Below are 10090 nucleotides of genomic sequence, written 5' to 3'. Positions count from 1 at the left end.
TAAGACCCAGGATCGTGACAGAGCCCCCCCTTCAAGGGCGGATTCCAGACGCCCAAAACCACGAAAAACAAAACCAAAAACAACCCACCCAGGGCAGGCGGGGGTCCAGGACGGAGGGCCAGAAACAAAGCCACCAAAACACAATGTCCATCAAAAACACAGGAGCACAGGGAACAGTTCACAACTCCTCAGGGGGCCGACCCGGAGGGTGACGGTCCAGAAGTCCATAGTTCATATGATCAGGGGGCCGGCCCGGAGGCCGACGGCACAGGAGTTCATGGTCAAACAGTTCCGGGGGCCGTCCGTGCGGACGGCAACGGCGGCGACATGGAAACAGTTCAGGGGGCCGTCCGTGCGGACGGCAACGGTGGCGACATGGAAACAGTTCAGGGGGCCGACCGTGCGGACGGCAACGGCGTGGAAACAGTTCAGGGGGCCGACCGTGCGGACGGCAACGGCGTGGAAACAGTTCAGGGGGCCGACCGTGCGGACGGCTTTGGTGTAGAAACGGTTCAGGGGGCCGACCTCGACGGCGGTGACGTCCAGCTGGTGGCCCAGAAAGGGGCCGGCGATCCTGAGGTGCAGAGGCCGGACCAGGCGCGGCAGAAGCAGAGGCCGAGGCAGGACCAGGCGCGGCAGAAGCCGGACCAGGCGTAGCAGCAGCACAGGCAGAGGCCGGACCAGGCGTAGAAGCAGAGGCAGAGGCCGGACCAGGTGTAGCAGCAGAGGCAGAGGCCGGACCAGACGAGGACGAAGACTCTGACGAGGCCGGACCAGACGAGGACGAAGACCCTGACGAGGCGGCCGCAGGTGGCGGCTGGACGGGCTCCTCGGGCCCTCCAGCTGACGCGGCGTGAGGTTGAACGGGCCCCTCGGACCCTCCAGCGAAGACGTGAGGCTGAACGGGCCCCTCGGACCCTCCAGCGGAGACAGGAGGCTGAACGGGCCCCTCGGGCCCTCCAGCGGAGACAGGAGGCTGGTGCGGTTCTCCTGAACCCCCAGCTGACGTGGCATAAGGCTGGACGGGCTCCTCGGGCCCTCCAGCTGACAAGGCATGAGGCTGGACGGGCTCCTCGGGCCCTCCAGCTGACGAGGCATGAGGCTGGACGGGCTCCTCGGGCCCTCCAGCAGACGAGGCTTGAGGCTGGACGGGCTCCTCGGACCCTCCAGCTGACGTGGCATGAGGCTGGACGGGCTCCTCGGGCCCTCCAGCTGAAGCAGTGGCAGGACCAGTAGGTGCAGAGACTACTGGCTGAACAGAAGGCTGAGTGGGTGATGGAACAAATAACTGAGCTGAACAATGGGGAGCTGGCTGAGCTGCACAGTGGGCTAAGGGCTGAGCTAACGGAAGCACAGGAAAGTGAACTATGGACTGGGCTGCTAACAGAGCTAATGACTGAGCTATAGACTGAAAAGCATGCAGTAGTGATGGTGGTGATGGTTGTGGACTGAATTCTCCTGAGCCCTCAGTAGAAACAGGGACGGTTGCAGGCACATGCCGGACACTAGCCACTCCCACCCGAGGAGTAGATACGGGTGCGGAGACGGGCTGTATCCTGGCTGACCTCACCCTGGGGACCGGAACAGGCACCGGCAACGGCTGGGCAACTGCCCTTCCCACCCGAGGAGCTGGTACGGGTGCTGAAAGGGACAGAGCCCCAGCCGGCCTGGAAACCAGAGCGGGGACCAACTGGGCCTCAGCCTCCCCCACCCGAGGAACTGGTACGGGTGCAGAGGAACGCTGGGCCCGAGCTGCCCCGGGAGGAGAAACACGAGCAGGAAAAGGAGCAGGCTCAGAAAAAACAGTCCGAGAAACGGCAGGCTCAGGGTCAATATGTACTGGGTCGACAAAAACAGATCTACCAAAAATGAACCCGCCGTCCACTTCATGTTTTGCAGTCTTAGTATTAGCAGTCCTTGTTTTAATAGTTTTCGAAATCCTTGGGTTAACAGTTGTAGAGTGAGCTGACTTGGGGATGACTGAACCAGACTTCACAAAACCTGAACTGACAGAACCTGAACTGAGTGTTGTAGACCTGGTAGAAGTGTTCACAGTTTTTCCTTTAACCGCATTTACAGCCTTCGGAGAGCGCTTATTGTCTTTGATCTCTCCCTGTTCAGAGGGAGCAAAATGAACAAACTTTTCCCAGTCTATGTCATCGTCCAAAAGGGACACATCGACAGGATCAGGAGTGAGTCTATTGTTTTTGATGTCCAGAGAAGCGGAAGAAGGATAATCAGCGTAACTCACCACCGGGAGTTGCTTAACATGTGAAAAGTGACGGCGGCGTGAGCGTCGCCTCCTCTGAGGTGAGGAAGCTGACGGGGCATACAGCTGAGCCTCTGACGTGCGGGATGGCAATGTAGAGGCTGGAGCGTGAGCATCCGAAGAAAAACGGAGCACTCCCACCTGAAGCGGCCGAGGCTTGGGTGCGAGCGGGGCAACAGGCGGAGGCTTTTGGCAACTTCGGGGACCTCCAAAATCCAGCCGAGTTCCGCGGAATAAGTGCTCATAATCCGGAGCGCACCACAGCTTCCAGCGGAGCTCCTCCTCCAGCTGGGCGAGGGCTGCCTCCTGGCGCTCATACAGCTGAGTGCGGTTTGCTGGGTCCATGTAATGGTCGTAGTCTTCTGTCATGATTCGGCTGTGTGGCAGGCAGGAGAGGACCCAAATGCAAACTCACGGAGACAAAACGTAAACTCAAAAACACAGCTTTAATGCTGGCAAAGGGTGAAACACAAAAACAGTACTAAACTAAACTGGGAAAGCTAAACATAAAGTATACCAGGAACCACGGGGAGAATCACACACAGCATGAGGGAGACTACGACACTGACAAAGAGAAACACAGAGCTTAAATACACAGAGGGATAACGAGGGAATGAGACACAGAAGGGGAGCACAGCTGGGAGTAATCAGGCTGGACGAGACAGAGACGCAAAACTAGAAACACTCACATGAGGCATGGACCTACAAAGTAAAACAGGAAACACACTGACTGAATTCTAAACATGCAAACTTAACTGCAACAGGGGAGACATAACATGGAACACAGGGAAGCCATATGACAAAGCCAAAGAGCAAAACCTAAGATAACCATAACTGAGATCTAGGGAAACACGAAACAGTACCACAAAGGACTCAAAACATAATCCATAATATAAAAACACGAGATCTCTCCAAAATGAAACAGGAAAAATGAGAGGCAGACATGACAACATAAGACAACAGACATGAAACACACGAAGGGCAAGGGAGACTTCACAGGGGTTGAAAACACAAGGGGGAACTAATAAGCAAATGAACATAGGAGACCTGATGAGCTTAACATACTATAAACATCAAAATGAACTAAAACTCAAAACACTGGGTCCTAAGACCCAGGATCGTGACACACCTTGTATATTATGTTGAAACATTTTAATTTCATTGTAACAAAGTCACAAATAATTGAGTTTTGCACAAATAATTATGCATTAAACATACTAGACATTTACTTTTGAAATTTCACAAGGAGCATTTCTGCTTGAGTGGGTTGTGAGTATTTATAAATTCACTAGCTGGGACAACGTCCTCATTTTAGGTTTGACTTTTGGAGTCAAGTGAGATTAATGTAAATAATTCCCTAACATGAACTACAACCCAAATAGATTTTTTAGAGTGTAAACTGAAGACTACTAATATTTCTATTACTACTAATATTTTTTTCATAATTCTAATTAAATATATTACATTTAAAAATGCATCTAGGATACGCTATCCTGCTTATTTTAAACATATTCCAGAAGGCATCATCTTTTTCTTTAAAAAAAAAAAAGGAAACACTGTGCCAGTGGCATAAGGAACACTAAAGCAATAATTATAACATAAATAATTTATTGAAGTATCAATAAGGGCATTGTTTATTGTATCAAATGGCATGCAACATGACTTCCCACATTATACACTATTTAAAAATACCAGTTTGGATAGACAAAAGGACTATATTAAATATCACCAAATGTTGAATAGAGAGTTGATTATTACATCTTTATACTGGCAATGAAGACTGCTTAAGCTAAACCATTGAGCACACAGGACTGGAAGGCAGTCTATAAATGTTTTATAACTTAAAATGATCTGAAAATTAGACTTGCTGAAAATGTACCAGTCAAGAATGAAAGACTTGCAAATTTGGTATGATTGTTCTTCAGCAGACAGTTAACCAGCTAAAAATAAGGAAAAATACAGCACAATGTATTCAAACACATTTGTCTTGTGTTTTACTTGCATTGCAGCTAAAATTGTGTAAGCTTTCAGACTAACTTGGACTCAGTTAATACTGTGAGAGGGTTTGGAATTTAAAGTTTATTGTAAATGTAAACAAGAAAATTTGTTTTGTTTTGATTTCTTTTTCTACTAAATGAACTGGAAACCCCAGATAGCTTATGTATTAAACTGTTGGTGTTGTGCTCTTTTTACAGCCTTTTAGTCTTAGAAATAATGATTACATGTTGCAAGGGGACCAAATGTGCTAGGAGAGCCTGTGCAAATGGTCAAACTGGAGTTTGTGGGGTTTTTTCTTTACATTTTTTTTGTTTATTCTTTTGATTTTTGATGTTATTATTTTAAGCATGTTATTCTTCAGTCAGGCATGTGGACATGACAGCATATGACAAAAACACAAAAATCAAAAATACACATTTGAACATAACATGAGTTTGCTAGACCTGATATTCAGGTGCTTCCTTCCATTTTTATTTATTTTACATATAAAAGTTTGTACGGCTGCTGGCAGTACATACATTTCTAAATGCTAACGTTTTGATCAGTGTGGAGGGATGTGGCATGGAGGGATTGCTAACTTTCATGTCTGATGAATAGTACTCTATTATTTAAAAAAAAAAAAGACAGGCACAATTTCTGTCTCTGCTGCAATCAGGGCATTGATTGCAGGACAATGGATGTGTTTGATTGAGAGATAATCAGACACTTCACTAATTTGACTTCAAAGGAAAATCAACTGCATACAGACATGAGGCAAAAATCACACAGCCAACCTTCTTCTAATGAGGTCAAAACTGTGTTTAAGGTCTATAAAGTATTGGGGATACAACATGTCTTCCAAAGTTTAGTTTTTGGTACTTCTTTTAAATAGCTGCATCAGTATACAGGGAGTGCAGAATTATTAGGCAAATGAGTATTTTGTCCACATCATCCTCTTCATGCATGTTGTTTTACTCCAAGCTGTATAGGCTCGAAAGCCTACTACCAATTAAGCATATTAGGTGATGTGCATCTCTGTAATGAGAAGGGGTGTGGTCTAATGACATCAACACCCTATATCAGGTGTGCATAATTATTAGGCAACTTCCTTTCCTTTGGCAAAATGGGTCAAAAGAAGGACTTGACAGGCTCAGAAAAGTCAAAAATAGTGAGATATCTTGCAGAGGGATGCAGCAGTCTCAAAATTGCAAAGCTTCTGAAGCGTGATCATCGAACAATCAAGCGTTTCATTCAAAATAGTCAACAGGGTCGCAAGAAGCGTGTGGAAAAACCAAGGCGCAAAATAACTGCCCATGAACTGAGAAAAGTCAAGCGTGCAGCTGCCAAGATAACACTTGCCACCAATTTGGCCATATTTCAGAGCTGCAACATCACTGGAGTGCCCAAAAGCACAAGGTGTGCAATACTCAGAGACATGGCCAAGGTAAGAAAGGCTGAAAGACGACCACCACTGAACAAGACACACAAGCTGAAACGTCAAGACTGGGCCAAGAAATATCTCAAGACTGGTTTTTCTAAGGTTTTATGGACTGATGAAATGAGAGTGAGTCTTGATGGGCCAGATGGATTGGACCGTGGCTGGATTGGTAAAGGGCAGAGAGCTCCAGTCCGACTCAGACGCCAGCAAGGTGGAGGTGGAGTACTGGTTTGGGCTGGTATCATCAAAGATGAGCTTGTGGGGCCTTTTCGGGTTGAGGATGGAGTCAAGCTCAACTCCCAGTCCTACTGCCAGTTTCTGGAAGACACCTTCTTCAAGCAGTGGTACAGGAAGAAGTCTGCATCCTTCAAGAAAAACATGATTTTCATGCAGGACAATGCTCCATCACACGCGTCCAAGTACTCCACAGCGTGGCTGGCAAGAAAGGGTATAAAAGAAGAAAAACTAATGACATGGCCACCTTGTTCACCTGATCTGAACCCCATTGAGAACCTGTGGTCCATCATCAAATGTGAGATTTACAAGGAGAGAAAACAGTACACCTCTCTGAACAGTGTCTGGGAGGCTGTGGTTGCTGCTGCACGCAATGTTGATGGTGAACAGATCAAAACACTGACAGAATCCATGGATGGCAGGCTTTTGAGTGTCCTTGCAAAGAAAGGTGGCTATATTGGTCGCTGATTTGTTTTTGTTTTGTTTTTGAATGTCAGAAATGTATATTTGTGAATGTGGAGATGTTATATTGGTTTGACTGGTAAAAATAAATAATTGAAATGGGTATATATTTGTTTTTTGTTAAGTTGCCTAATATTTATGCACAGTAATAGTCACCTGCACACACAGATATCCCCCTAAAATAGCTAAAACTAAAAACAAACTAAAAACTACTTCCAAAAACATTCAGCTTTGATATTAATGAGTTTTTTGGGTTCATTGAGAACATGGTTGTAGTTCAATAATAACATTATTCCTCAAAAATACAACTTGCCTAATAATTCTGCACTCCCTGTAAAGCAGGTGTGTTTTTTTTTTCTTTATCAGCTTTTGAATGGGCTGGGTGGTGGCATTCTCAGCATGCACTAAGATATTAGACATTAATTCAATTCAATCCAGTTTTATTTACATAGCGCCAAATCACAACAACAGTTGCCTCGAGGCGTTTCATTTTGGAAGGTAAAGACACTACAAGAATACACAGAAAACCCTAAAAATCATATGACCGCTGTGCCGATAGTGTTAGGGCAGCTGTCCCTTTAAGAGTTCTGATACCTGGTGACATCACAGGAAGCAGGAAGTAGTAAGGTTTAGTGAAGTTTGCACATGGCCAAGGAGACTGCCATGAATCCACATGCATCTGCCTTCAATCCTTCGTCTTTTGGAGCATCGTCTGTATGTATATTGTTTATTTGATGCTTATCTGTAGTTCTGTGGTTGTATTTTGTGACATGAGGGAAGTTTAATGTGTAACTTTGATACGTTGTTGAAACCACATGTTTAGAGCACGGCTAATGCTTATTCTTGCAGCTAAAGTGCTACGCTATGTTGATTTAGATTATTGTAGACTTGTAGGTACAGTGTATATGTAAGATTTAAAGAATATACTGTAATTATAATTGTGTTATGTTTGTTTCAGTTTCACACTTTCTACATCATTAAACCTGTGGACAAAGAGTAATGGTCTTCAGAGTCTTGATGGAAGAAAAGTGTTGAACCTTGCTGCCGGTTCCTCTTCTGTGCAGTGTGAAGAGGGAAAGAGAGTACAGTGAAAAGACGTTGAGTTACAGACAAGGTAACACAGTGCATGTGACAACAGCTACTGCTACCACGCTACATAGCCTCTACTTGCCTACACTATGGATTCAAAGCCATCGTCAGTGAAGACACGGTCTTATGCTTCTATGTCAACCACACGTTCTCATGGATCGGCTACCAGCACTGCAGCTGCAAGAGCTAGGGCTAATGCTGAAGCAGCAAAGGCACGATTAGCGTTTGCAGAGCAAGAAATGAAGTTAAAAATGGAAAAGGCTCGTCTGGAAGCTTCTATAGAAATGCTGACCACAGAAAAGGAAACTGCTGCAGCTGTAGCAAAGGCAGAAGCTTTAGAAGCAGCGGTTGGCGTTAGTGAAGGAAAACACAGTTGTAAACTTCCTCTCATTGCAACATCAGTCGACTCTGTTGAGCATACAAAAGAGTATGTGGAGAAACAAGCTGAAGTATCAAGAGACATCCAGATGGCATCACAGGAGGATTTGCCCTTGCAGGATGAGACACAGCAGCCGCTTCCTGAGGAACCTTTGCATAATACGGTGTGCATGCCCCGTCTCAATTCTCTGAGTGATGGTCCCCCCAACGCTGCTATTACTGTCTTCGATACTCCACTGCCTCCTCCACGTAAACAAAATAGCCTTAATCCCTTTGTCACATCAGATGTGAATCGCAACTCAGCTCAACAGACAGAGCACCACTACTACGGAGTACTCAAAGAAAATGATTATGAAGATTTTCTAAGGCCTTCATGCAGTGTAACTGCACATCAGCCACCCTGGAAGACCAACAGCGCTATGGAAGCTCTTCCCCATCACCCATCTCAGCGGCCTAGTTACTCCACTGATCCACATGTGACAGACTTTGTCAGATTTCTAGCACGACGTGAGCTCGTTACAAGTGGTCTACTACAATTTAACGATAGACTTGAAAACTACAGGGCCTGGCGACGTTCATTCCAGAATGCGGTGAGAGACTTGAATCTAACAAGTGATGAAGAAATGGATCTTCTTGTCAAATGGCTGGGAAGTGAATCAGCTGAGCATGCAAAGCGTATTAGGTCCATCCACATAAATCAACCAGCTAAAGGGCTGAGCATGATCTGGAACCGACTAGATGCTTCTTACGGTTCATCTGAAGCTATTGAGAAAGCTTTGTTCCAAAAACTGGATAGTTTCCCCAAAATTGGCAATAAAGACTACTCCAAGCTCCGGGACCTCAGTGATTTACTGATGGAACTAGATGCCGCCAAGGCCGAGGGAGATCTGCCTGGTCTTTTGTATCTTGATACCCCCAGAGGTGTAAATGCAATAGCCCAAAAATTACCATATGGTATACAAGAAAAATGGCTTTCTCATGGATCCAGTTACAAACAGTCACATTGTGTAACATTCCCCCCATTCTCAGTGTTCGTTTCTTTCATCTACCAGCAAGCACAGATGAGGAATGATCCAAGTTTCAACTTTGTTTCTCAAACCGAGATGGTTAAAATGGAAAAACCTCCTTGGAAAAACAGTAGACAAAGGGAGATTTTAGTCAACAAAACAGAAGTGTCACCTGCTGCTCGCTCAGACAACAGAAACAAAAAGAACGTGGAGGATCCAGATAGGAGATGTCCTATACATAAGAAACCTCACACATTACAAAAGTGTCGTGCCTTTCGAGAGAAACACTTCGAAGAAAGAATGAACTTTCTCAGGGAGAATGGCATCTGTTTTAAGTGTTGCAACTCCTCAACGCACACCGCGAGTGAATGCCAAAGTATCATTAAGTGCACTGAATGCAACAGTGATAGACACTCATCTGCTCTACATCCAGGTCAGGCACCGTGGATAAAGAACATAAGCATGCCTTTGGAGCATGGCGGGGAGCCAGAACCCACACAAACTTCAGAAGTTACTGCTCAGTGTACCGAGATCTGTGGAGAGGACCGCACTGTTAAGAACTGCTCCAAGATCTGCCTGGCCAGAGTCTATCCTAAAGGAGAACGTGAAAAGGCCATAAAGGCCTATGTTATTATAGATGAGCAGAGTAATAGATCTTTGGCTCACTCAGATTTCTTTGAGAAGTTTGACTTGCAATGCCCTACTGCATCTTACACACTGAAGACATGCTCTGGTGTGACTGAGAACATGGGGAGGATAGCTTCAGGCTTCTGTATAGAGTCAATGGATTGTAAAACAGTTCAGCTACTACCAGGCCTGTTGGAGTGTAGTGAGATACCAGACAACAGAGCAGAGATTCCATCACCAAGTGCTGCTCTCCTCCATGATCATCTAAAACCAGTTGCTCACCTTATTCCAGAGTTTGAACCTGATGTTCCCATTATGCTCTTACTTGGACGTGACGTCATTAGACTTCATAAGGTTCACAAATACATCAATGGCCCGCCTGATGCCCCCTATGCTCAGAAACTTGAGTTGGGATGGGTGATTGTGGGCAATGTCTGTTTGGGACGTGTTCACAAGCCACGCAGTGTGAACACGTACTTCACCAATGCTCTTGAACAGTCTCATCCTACTATTTTTGAACCATGTCCGAGTGTTCTCCAGGTTAAAGAGAGATATGGTCCCGAACATTCAAAGTGTGCCTATGATGTAGAAGATGGTGGGCTAGGCTGC

At 45.7% G+C, this 10090-nt stretch overlaps 1 long non-coding RNA gene across 1 annotated transcript; it reads left to right on the top strand.

Annotated features, from left to right (window-relative positions):
* The first annotated feature begins 6986 nt into the window (after positions 1-6986).
* Positions 6987-7377, top strand: LOC145423382 (uncharacterized). The gene is made up of 2 exons (XR_013904435.1): positions 6987-7094; positions 7339-7377. It is a non-coding gene; the product is annotated as an uncharacterized LOC145423382 (long non-coding RNA).
* Positions 7378-10090: the final 2713 nt, after the last annotated feature.

The sequence above is a fragment of the Astatotilapia calliptera genome, chromosome 22 (assembly GCF_964374335.1).
Source record: "Astatotilapia calliptera chromosome 22, fAstCal68.1, whole genome shotgun sequence".
Taxonomy (NCBI): Eukaryota; Metazoa; Chordata; class Actinopteri; order Cichliformes; family Cichlidae; genus Astatotilapia; species Astatotilapia calliptera.
The sequence above is the reverse complement of the archived record's forward strand: the minus strand, read 5'-3'. Positions and strand labels throughout refer to the sequence as shown.